Here is an 11,671-nt window from a genome sequence, read left to right on the forward strand (position 1 = left end):
TAACCAGTTCTGGATCTGAGGCACTTAACCTCCTCAAGCCTTCATTTCCTCATCTTCAAAAGGGAGACCATAACAAGATCTTCCTCAGAGGTTGCAGAGTGGTCATATAATACCCTAGAATGGGCCTGACGCTAAGCTTTTGCGGTTCTGACATGCGCATGTCAATAATAATAAAAACTGTCAGTAGTTTTTGTGCACGCGGCAGACTTTGCTCGCCATGATGTAAAGAAACAGGGTCCTGCGTTCTCTCTCTTGCCTGATATATTTGAAATAGAATGAGTAGAATTCTCATTCCAGCCCCCCTACTAATTCCGAATCTTTACATTGGGTAAATTACTTCCTCTTTATTCACCAGGACTCTCTTGGTTGTAAGTAACAGAAACCCAACTCAAACCAATTTAAAAAGATAGGATTTATCAGATCATGCAACTGGGAAGTCCAAGGACCGGCTGCAGCGCTATGGGATGTGGAGATCATGAATGATTAAACTCTGATGACCTGCATTTTTTGATGTCTTGCCCCATCCCCACTGTACTCTAACTCTTGGCTGTGTTTCTCTTGTGGCGCATGGATTCACTCCTACTGCACACAAGCTTTCTTTGCATGTTTTAGGCTCCCAGATAATTCTGATTCATGCCTTCTAATTCTGTATCCCCAAAGACAAAACCCCTTTTCTTTCAGCCCTAGATGAACGAAGTCCTAGGGAAGAACTTGGAATGACTCAGCTTGGGGCATGGGACTAAGCCAATTGCCACAGTTAGAGAAAAGTGGTTCTAATGGTTGGCTGGGTCTGCATTATATGCCCAACCAGGTCTCAGCTGAACCACAGTGAGTGGAGGTGAGCATATCCATGGAAGAAAAGAGGGTGCTGAAAGTAAAAACTAATTGTATCCTTTCACTCAGAGTATGAAATTCTCCACTTTGAAGAATTTATTTCTACATGTTGATGGTTCTCACTGGGGGCACATGCCAGAACCTCAGGCAAGGAATTAAGTATATTAATTTTCAATCTTTCCTTTATTTTCTCAATTTTATCGTTCTTCATAACTCAGAACTTTGTGTATCCTCCCCAGTCAAGAGTTCATTTGTTTGTTTGTTTTCAACTGAGACCCACTGAGCTAGAAGACTGTTTGCTATGAGAAAGGAAGAAATGACTGTCACTTGTGTAGACCCTGTGTCTGAACCATGTGTTCAAATTTCCACCCTGACTTAATTTTCACGCCCTAAAGGAGCAGGGAACTGGCCTACAGGGCTCCACACAGTATTTTGTGGCCTATTTTCAAGCCTAACCCCTCTCCTACCACCGCAGAGCGTTTTAAGTGAAGGGAACGCAGAGCACGTGAAATTGTATAAACAACTATTTCCAAGAGACAAATTTGGGATGAAATCTGGGCCCTATTGATTACAAGCTGTGTAAGCTTAGATAACTTATGTTACCTGTCTGAACCTCATCTTCTTCTGGTAAATGGGGGTGGGGTTAGCTATTCCAAAGGCTCATTGATAAGACTAGAGAAGATACTGGAAAGCATATTTTCTGTTCCAGACAAGATGGATTAACAAGATTTACCCACCCACTTGAAACAAACCGACAAACAAAATACATGGAAAAATTATTTTCAAGGCATTGTACACCAAGTGACAAAAGAGAGTGATCTCTGAGAAGAGGGAGAGAGATGAAGCTAATGCTACCATTGCCCCAGCTTGTTTCTGACAAGGGGGATCCCAGGTGAAACCTTTAACTCTTTGAGTTGGATGATTGAACTGAGTGTCCAGGGAGATCAAGGCAGCTAGAGTGTGCAGACCACCATGACTAGCATATAGAGGGCAGAGTTTTGGAGAGGAAAGAGCTGCACTTAGCGAGAACCCCAAAGGTCAGCAGACAGTCCTTCTTGCATATTCATAATCATTATATGCCTGTAAGGAAACTACCCCAAATAAGGCAAAGAACCAACCAAAAGGGTTAAAGGGAACATTGCCTGGTACTTACACAGGGCCAGGAATAATGTCTTTTTCCCCAGGGAGAATTCATATTTCATGGGGCATCAGGGAGAGTACTCAAGAAGGTCTTGCTTCATATATATATATATATATATATATATATATATATATTTATTTATATATTTATATTTATAGGCCACAATGAACTTCTAGAGATGAAATCATCTATGGTGTATAAGATGAAAAATACACTGGATGAGATTAGACATCATAGCAGAAAAGATTAGTGATCATGGAACTCTAGCAATAGAAACTCTTCAAAATAAAACTCAGAGAGGAAAAGAAAAAGAATTAGACAAAGAAAAGATTATCAGTGTGAACTGAAGGACAATTTCAAGTAGCCTAATAGATTTGTGATTGTATTCTGTAAAAAAAAAAAAAGAGGACAGATGGGGGAAGAAGATATTTGAAGCAATCGCGGCCAGTTGTGTTTTTTCCCAAACTTAATGAAAGCTATACCCCTACAGATCTGAGAAAGTCAATGTTTCCCTAGCACAAGAGACATGAGAACTAGACAAAGGCACATCACAGTCAAAACCTGCTTAAAAATCATCAAAATCATAAATAAAGTCTGCTTAAATCAGTGGTAGACAGAAAATCTTAAGAGCAGTCAGAGAAAAAGAGCCATGTTATGGACAGAAAAACCAAGATAAGGATGTAGGCAGATTTCTCACTGCAAACGATGCAAGAAGACAGTAGGGCCACCTAGAGCAGTAAGCAGCTCTGGCCTCTGTCTTGATGTTCTACCATCTACAAAGTTCACAAGGTTGAAGCTGGTTTCCCATCCATGGGGAGAGTAGAAAAGGAAGCAGAGCTTGCTCTAAGGGATGTGACTTGAAAAGTGTCCACCTGGTCTCTGTTCACATCCTGTTGGCCAGAACTGAGTCCCAGGGCCAAACTTGGCTGTGAGGAACTATACTATTAAGTATAGTCTCTGACCTCGGGGAGGACCACTGCTCAAATGAAAAAGAAGAACATGTTCATTGTGGGGTGATTCCAGTAGACAGAGTAGAATCATGGCCCTATTCCCATTTATTCTTTTTTCAAAAATTTATTTTATTGAAACACAGTTCATTTACACCCATTTATCCTTTATCCAACCCTCTATTTATTTGGCCAACTAGCAGATGTGTGGTTGCTCCTCAAGACTTAAAGCTCCATGAGGACAGGAACAAGGTCTATTTGGTATATTCCTGCCCAAGACTTGTTTATGTTTGTTTTTTGTTCTTGTTTCTTTTGTTTTCTTTTTTATTTTAGTTTTATACTGTTCCTCTACATTGCTTTTAACAGCCTTATTGAGATATACTTCACTTACCATACGACTCACCCACTGAATTTAACCATATTTAGAGGATTATGCAACCATTACCATTTAGAGTATTTTTGTCACCCCCAAAGAAACCCCACACCCATTAGCAATCACTCCCCATTTTTCCCTCCACTGTTTCCACCCTGGCAACAAATAATCTACTTCCTATGTTTCAAATGCATGAAGTAGCATGAAATCTCAGTCCCCAGTGCCTCACATATGGTGGGAATTCAATAACTATGTACTGGGCTTACTTACAATCTTTTTGCTGTTATCATACCTTCTCAGCTTAAAGATTCTCCCCAAAGATTTTTTGAAACACATACTGTTATTTGGTGGACTTTATCACTTTTCCTAGGAGCCCACAATAAACAAATAAAATCCTACTAACAGGCAGCTGGTAAGTATTTCATTTTGTCTCCATCACAGACCTCTGTGAAGGGAACAAGTGTAGCTCCCATTTTACAGATGAGAACACTAGAGTCTGGCTCCGCCTCTAGAGCTGGCTGATTTTGAGAATTGTTAACCCAACTTGCTCAACACAGGTCTGTCTGAATCCTCAGCTCTGGCCAAGCAAAAAAAAACGCAAAAACTGTTAAGTCGTATGTCTTAGAAAATGTTGTCTGAACAGGGCTCTTAACAGGTGTGCGACCTGTTACGTAAACAATATTTGTTTTTCAACCGAACCATTACAACCTGCTGTCTGATCTGCCCGCCAACCACCCTCCTATCAGGCATTCTGTCTGTGCCATCATTTCCCCCAAAGTGACATAAACATCCACACCAACACTCAGAAAAACTGGACATCTTCACAGACAAGAATTTTTCTGTGCCTTAAACTGTTTCCCAGCTTGCTCTCACAGCTGGCAAGATGCCTCTGTTCAATCGCTTGATATTCTGACTTTTCTTACAGTAAACTCTGCAAACAACCAGAAGCACAGATGCCCTGCCCTTTCTAACCGTGTGCGACCTGGGCACGTGGAAACGGGAGGGCATTCAGGGTTCTGCTTTCTCACAGAAGGTCTTCACAGTTTGGATCTATTTGCTTTATTGTAATATAGCCACTTAATGTACCAAAATGAAAAGAAAACTTGTTTAAAGTATCCGTTTCATAGCTTCTGGTCCTTGCCCTGAGCCACGAATTTGCCAAATGTTGCTGTCTGCCCTGTCTCTCCTTACTAACTGGTCCTTTCTTCAAGGGAACAATGGTCTTTCTTTCCAGACACCTTGTGGAAAGGATGGATGAAGCGAAGTGTGGCTGGTGAGGGCAGGAGCTGCCTCAGAGGTTCGGGATGAGTGACAGGATGGTGAGAACGTCTCGGAGGAGGGCCCTGCAGACCTGCTCCTGGAGACTTTGAAGTTTGGAAGGCATGTGGAAGGCAGCCAGGGAAATTCAGATACACTCACCACCGCTAATGATTATTCAGCTGCATCTCAGAAAGACACAGTTTGGTGGGGGTGATGGCTGTTGTTTCCTTTTGCTGCCTTTGCGGGGGGTGGAAGCCAAGGAAATGTGGGGCAAAGATGCAGCCTTTAGGGGACTGGAGGTAAGAAGTCCTGCAGCTCACGGAGCCTATTGTTCAGATATGGCTGAACAGTCTGAGATGGGCCATGCTGTGAAGTAGAACCTGATAAGAAGGAAAAGACGCAGCCATTGATGAATGGGTGAAGAAGACGGAAAAGTGAGGGCAGACACTATGGACAAATGGAATTTTTGTGGGCTTAGTGATTTTTCAGTTCTTTGTGGGGCGGATAATATGAATCCACCAGAGTTCAGTGCATGCACAAGTTTTGTAAGATAATGAATATTAATTGTGATCCACCATGCTTTTATTCCACTGCGTGTTGACTTTCACTTCTTTTTAAATACACTACCAAAAGAGCAGATGAAATATTAGACCACTGTTCCCCTCAATGTAATTTTCTTGTAATTTTTTAACAGATGAATAAGTGTCTACAATAATAACTTCCACTGGTGGTTCTTCATGAGCATAATGTGTGAACATTTCTAGGCTGGAAAAGAAAACTTAGAGAGCTTCTAGGACAGTGATTTAAATTCGGGGTGCATGAATATTGTGGAGAGGGTGGAAAATGGGAAGGTACAGATCAGATCTTCCCAGGGGAAAATGCACACAAACACTTAGAAAGATTTTTAAATTATTTCACTGCTTAGATTTAATGGTGTTCAAACAATTTATTCTGTTTGGAATGTTCAAGGGGTCAAGCTGTTTAAGATTGTTACAACGTGGGTGATGCTGACCTAGTAACAACTTCTCATTGACAGGTAAACTGATACCCAGAGTGACTAAGGGAGGAAAGGTAAGGCAAACCAGCCAGTGCAAGAGGCAGAGCTGAGACTTGGAATTACTCTGATTCCAAACTCAGTCCCCTTTTCAGGATATTCGTGTATTTGGTGGCTACGTGTTTTGGTGTTTGTCCTAATCTGCTGAAGAGAGGAAAATGGAGAGCCTCTGGACGGCAGTTGATGTGCTACAAGACATAGTAAGTGTTCAGTAAATGTGATTTGTTTGTGCTAATCACTGTGCTGTGCAGTGTGTATTTATCATCTCATTTAAACCTCATAATTATACTCCAAGTCTGGTACCATAATCACCCCCATTTTGCAGGTGAGAAAACTGAGGTTACGAGAGGTTCAATATTTTGCACAAAGCCATGTGGTTAGCGTGTGGCTTACTCAGTACTATGCTCATGGCAACTGGATGCAGAACACACACTCCTAACTGGTGGACATACAAATATCTAAGATCACAGCTGTTCCTGTTCTCAAACAACGTAGGCTTCAGCCCTGGTAGAATTTGACCATCATTCCTTCTCAGTGTTCCAACAGTCGCAGGGGCGGCCTCGGCATGTAGTAAGCTGAACATCACAGAGGGGAATCAAGTAAGTGTAGAATGTCCACTGGGAAAAGATGTCTCTGATCCAGGGTGAAGCCATCGACCTACGTCTTTTCCAATATTGGATGTATATGAGTCTCAAGACTTACTGTCCGTGCCTTGCCTCTCAGCTTTCGATCCACTGATTTTGGTTTTCCCACTTGTATCTCTCAGATTATGGTGTCTATTGGTGTCACCAAGGTATCTATGGTCCTGACCATACTGCTAAGCTGCCTTCATAGGGAATGTGAATTCCACAGAGAAGGAATTCTGAGAGCTTAGTGTTTCTTTTCCCAGTGAGTCAGGCAATAAACATCATTGAAAGAGCTACACTTTTGCCTGAGCCGCAGCTGGTATAACAGCATGACCTGGACTTGCTGATGGATGCCGAGACCATACAAAAGTGACGCATCTATTTTTTTCCTCCCCGGAGCTGTGCTGGTTCTGCAGCTCAGTGGCGGCTAGGGCCTCTGTTCTGCAGGACGGGGTTTGTTAGAGTTGTCGAGAATAAGGCCTACTTCAAGAGATACCGAGTGAAATTTAGAAGACGGTCAGAGGGAGAAACTGACTACTATGCTTGGAAACGATTGGTGATCCAAGATAAAAATAAGTACAACACACCCAAATACAGAATGCTAGTTCGTGTAACTGAGATAACGTTGGTCAGATGGCTTAGGCCCGTATACAAGGAGATATGATAGCTTGTGCAGCTTGTGCTCGCAAACTCCCGAAGTATGGCGTGAAGGTTGGCCTGACAAATTATGCTGAAGCATCTTGTACTGGCCTGCTGCTGGCACGCAGGCTTCTTAATAGGTTTGGCATGGACAAAATTTATGAAGGCCAAGTCGAGGTGACTGGAGGCGAACACAATGTGGAAAGCATTGATGGTCGACCTGGTGCCTTCACCTGTTACTTGGACGCAAGGCTTGCCAGGACTACTACTGGGAATAAGGTTTCTGGGGCCCTGAACGGAGCTGTCGATGGAGGCTTGTCTAACCCTCACAGTACCAAACGGTTCCCTGGTTATAATTCAGAAAGCAAAGAATTCAATGCTGAGGTACACCGTGGAAAGCACATCATGGGGCAGAACGTTGCAGGTTATATGTGTTACCTGATCGAAGGAGAGGAAGCTGTTTACGGAAAACAATTCTCTCAATACATAAAGAACAAAGTAACTCCAGACATGATGGAGGAGATGGGTGAGAAAGCTCAGGCTGCAATACGAGAGAATCCAGTGTATGAGAAGAAGCCTAAGGAAGAAATTGAAAAGAAGAGGTGGGACCGTCCCCAAATGTCACTTGCCCAGAAGAAATATCGGGTAGCTCAGGAGAAGACAAGCTTCCTTAGAGCTCAGGAACTGGCTGCTGAGTTAATAAACCAAACCACAATTTCTTTGAAGATTTTTCAGATAAAGACAGTAATAAACTTAAAGAACAAGTTAAAAAAAAAAAGGGGATGAATCTTTGCTTGGAAGTTACCTGCCCCATAGGAACCTAGCAGCATCCTGAAAGTGCAGATTATTTGAACAGGTAAGGACTTGCTTATCAACTGAAAGTCACCTTCATTTTGACATATGAGAAAAACCAGAGAAAGCAAGCAAATTGATCTATGTCACACAGCAAGTTGGTGGTAAAGCCGGCACTAAAACTTTGGGATACCTCTGAGATCTTCATGGCTCCTTCCATCCATCTGACCTAAACTTGATGGGATGAGTAAGAGTTTTTTAGGTAGCCCTGTAGGAAAGACAGAGGCAATTTAGGAAAATGGCCCAGACATAGGAGAGGCCATGTGGAGATGAGAGAGAAAGCCTTCCCTTCATGTGTATGCTAAAAACAGAGATGGAAAAAACTGAAAAAGTAGAAACACTGGCTACCCCAGAAAAACGTTTGGGAGGTGGGTCTCTTTAGGAAAACTCCTACACAAAGGAATCCATAGAAATGTGGTCAATCTGGAATAACTGCCTAAAAGCAACCTAAAATATCTAAGGAGCTGTCTATCTAGCTTGCCCTATCTCATTCCATATCAGTTTGATCTTCCAAGATGGTTGCTGGCATCAAGAAGAGAGTGAAAAACCATAAGTAGGGGAGGGCCAGGGAAGCACAGCATTCCCTTAAACATATTCCTTTATGGAGGCAGCTCAAGGGTGCGGTCAAAGACTTGTATAATTTAGTGACACCAAGAGACGCCATAATCTGAGACAGACAAGTGAGGAAGCCAAGATTAATGTCTCAAAAGCCAAGAGGCAAGTTATAGAAAATAAGACCCATGATCCACGCAGGCTCGCACCATAGGTTTGCGATGTTAGTGACTTTATCTGAAGGTGCAAGAGTCCTTTTGACTGAGCCCATCCTTATATATGTAAAAGGCCCATTTCAAGGGGGTCCAAAGACCACCATGATTGGAAAATATGCTTCATGTGGTTAGAGTGGTAATAGAACAGACAAGCTCACTGTCCACTCCGAGAAGTCCTGTAGACCTCAAGGAACTGACAAAGCTCTGTGGTCTCGCCATCAAAGCCATGGCACGATGCCAATAAAGCCAAAATGAAGAGTGCAGAGTGCCAGAGTGATCACATGTCTCTGAGGAAAGAGTGAATGGATTTACTTTCTCTCCAGCATCTATCTCTGCCTAGACATGTTCATTTTTCTGGTTGTTTTTTCTTTTTCCTCCAAAAGATTTGCTTCAGGTCAGCTGGAGAGAGGAGTTTTGCTTAACTCAAGATCTGGCATGGACAACCACAGTGGAATAAATTTTGAAAGACCCAAAATGTGGGGTCTGGAATGACTGGCCAAAGTTACTGAAATTGTTTTCCACAGAAAGCCAGTGACTACTCAAAAGTTATTAGGAAGTCTAGGCTGCCTACAATTATCTGATGCAAATAATTATTTGATGCATATGCAAGGAGCCACACAGGTCCCAATTTTCAATAGGTACATGCTGTGATGGGCTGGGCTATGGTGCCCAGATATTCGGTCAAACATTATTCAGGATGTTTCTGTGAAGGTGTTTACTGGGTGAGATTAACAATTTAAAGTGATGGCCTTTGAGTAAAGCGGATGACGTTCCATGATGGGAGTGGGCGTCATCCAGTAAGTTGAAGACCTTCATAGAACAAAGGCTGACTTCCCCCAAGTAAGAAGGAATTCTGCCAGCAGGACTGCCTTTGGACCAGAAGTGCAACTCTTCCTGGGTTTTCAGCCTGCCAGCTTACCCTGCAGGTTTTGATTTATCAAGCTTCCACAGTTGCATGAGCCATCGCCTTAAAATAAATCTCTTGGGGCTTCCCTGGTGGCGCAGTGGTTGAGAGTCCGCCTGCCGATGCAGGGGACACGGGTTCGTGCCCCGGTCTGGGAGGATCCCACATGCCGCGGAGCGGCTGGGCCCCTGAGCCGTGGCTGCTGAGCCTGCGTGTACGGAGCCTGTGCTCCGCAACGGGAGAGGCCACAACAGTGAGAGGTCCATGTACCGCAAAAAAATAATAATAATAATAAATTAATTAAATAAATAAATCTCTTGATAGATAGGTAGAAAGATAGATAGAGGATAGATTAGATTGATAGATGATAGATTAATTAGATAGATTAGATGTATGATGAAAGAAAAAGAAGGAAGGAAGGAAGGAAGGAAGGAAGGAAGGAAGGATGGAAGGAAGGAAGGAAGGAAGGAAGATATACGCCTACTATTGGTTCTGCTTCTCTGGAGAACCCTAATACACACACACACACACACACACACACACACACACACACCACAGTCATACTACATACCTACTACATGTCAGGCAATATGCCAGATTATTTATGTCTGTTCAATTCCCATAAGTACATTACAATCTAGATATTATTCTCTCCATTTTATCGGTGAGAGAATTGAGACTCAGAAAGATTAGCTAACTAGATCACAGCTTACAAGAGACAGAGCTAGGACTTGAACTCAAGTCCATCTGACCAAGACATTTGTGCTCAATTCCCAAAGTGATGACAAGTAACCAGGCAAAATGAAACAAATTAAGTGGCAGAACATGTGAAGGGAGAAGACCCACAAGTGTGGAATCATCTCCCAATAACAATCAGCAGCAAAATCATTTACAATTGGAAAAGACAGGCTGCTGGAAGAGACAGGGCTGCCCTGGCAGAGGTAAGCACAGTCCAGACCGCTCTCTCTCTCTGGCTCTGCCCATTCCCCGAGCTGCTCTGATGGGTTTTAGCTGATTCCAGACGTGCCCTGGAGGGAGAGAAGATTCATGGCAGCCCAAAAGGAGGACAATTAGGTTTCCCATTAGCTTCCTTCATGAGTTCATCACTGACTGTTTCTCTTTGTTGCAGTATTTTCGAAAATTATCCCAGACAGGTTTCTGGAACACATGGGACTTGGAGATTTTTTTTTTAATGAAGGACATTCCACTGAGAGCAAGCCTCAAGACTGACTCATCAGAGGAAGTGTGTTCTTGGGGTAATGCCGATGGATATGGGCAGCTGAATCCCAGCTCTGCAATTTTAATCTGGGTGAACGTGGGTATGCGGCAGCTCCCCAAGTTCATCCCCGGATCTCCAATGCCTAGCTTAGAAAAGGATGGAAGAGGACTCTTAATCGGCCCCACTTCCTCTAGTCTTCCTTTCTCTGGCCATGCTCGTAGCTTTCCCCCAACACGTTTTTCTGCCAAAGGGAAACCTTTACCAGTTTTGACTGGCAGCTAATCTTGACGATTCCTTTGCTTAGAGTGCCCGAGGATGACGTCATAGGGGCATTTTCGTACCTAGAGACGAGCATTTGATTATTTGAAGATTTGTATAAACCTCTCCATTCTCCATCAGCTTAGATAATCCAGTGTTGACCAAACGGTTGTCTCCCTTGCTCTCTATGCTGTGAACATTTATTTCCAGCTTCCCCCAGATTTTCCACGGATGTGTTTGCAACCCGTATGTGTCTCAGCATCTCCAACTTTGACTCTGTTTTGTTTTTATTTCTCCCTTTGTATGGTCTTTAAGTGGTCCCCGATGGTGTGCGTATGTGATTTCATATCAAGAGAATGGTGTGGCCATAGCAATGAAGCATTAGGGTGTATCATAAATCAACCACAGTTTGGGGAAACGATAACACGTGTGATTTATAGGCTATTTCAGCTCTGATTTCCATATAGCTATTCTCTGATTCACAATTATTCCTGGAGGAGTAGAAAGTAAAAGAAAGTACAGTGTGGGTGGTAGATTTCCTCCCCAGAAATCCATGATAGTCATCATCTCCATATAGAAGAGCACATACTCATGCTTTCCAAAGGATGAATGTTATCCATGGCAACTGGGAAACTGTCAGAGCTGGAAGAAGTGAGTCAACTAAATAGCATTTTCCCTTGACCTGGGTAAACCAAGACTAATTTTATATATTTGTCAAGAGAATTCGAAAATTGCCAATAATTTACGGCAGGGTAAAACCCCTAGATTTTAACCTAATCTATCAATATGTAAATTAA

General features: G+C 42.8%; 1 pseudogene; it reads left to right on the top strand.

Moving 5' to 3' along the window:
* Positions 1-6,608: 6,608 nt before the first annotated feature.
* On the top strand, positions 6,609-7,843 carry LOC132416075 (large ribosomal subunit protein uL18-like; annotated as a pseudogene).
* The last annotated feature ends 3,828 nt before the right edge of the window (positions 7,844-11,671 follow it).

This window comes from Delphinus delphis, chromosome 20, assembly GCF_949987515.2.
Source record: "Delphinus delphis chromosome 20, mDelDel1.2, whole genome shotgun sequence".
Classification (NCBI taxonomy): domain Eukaryota; kingdom Metazoa; phylum Chordata; class Mammalia; order Artiodactyla; family Delphinidae; genus Delphinus; species Delphinus delphis.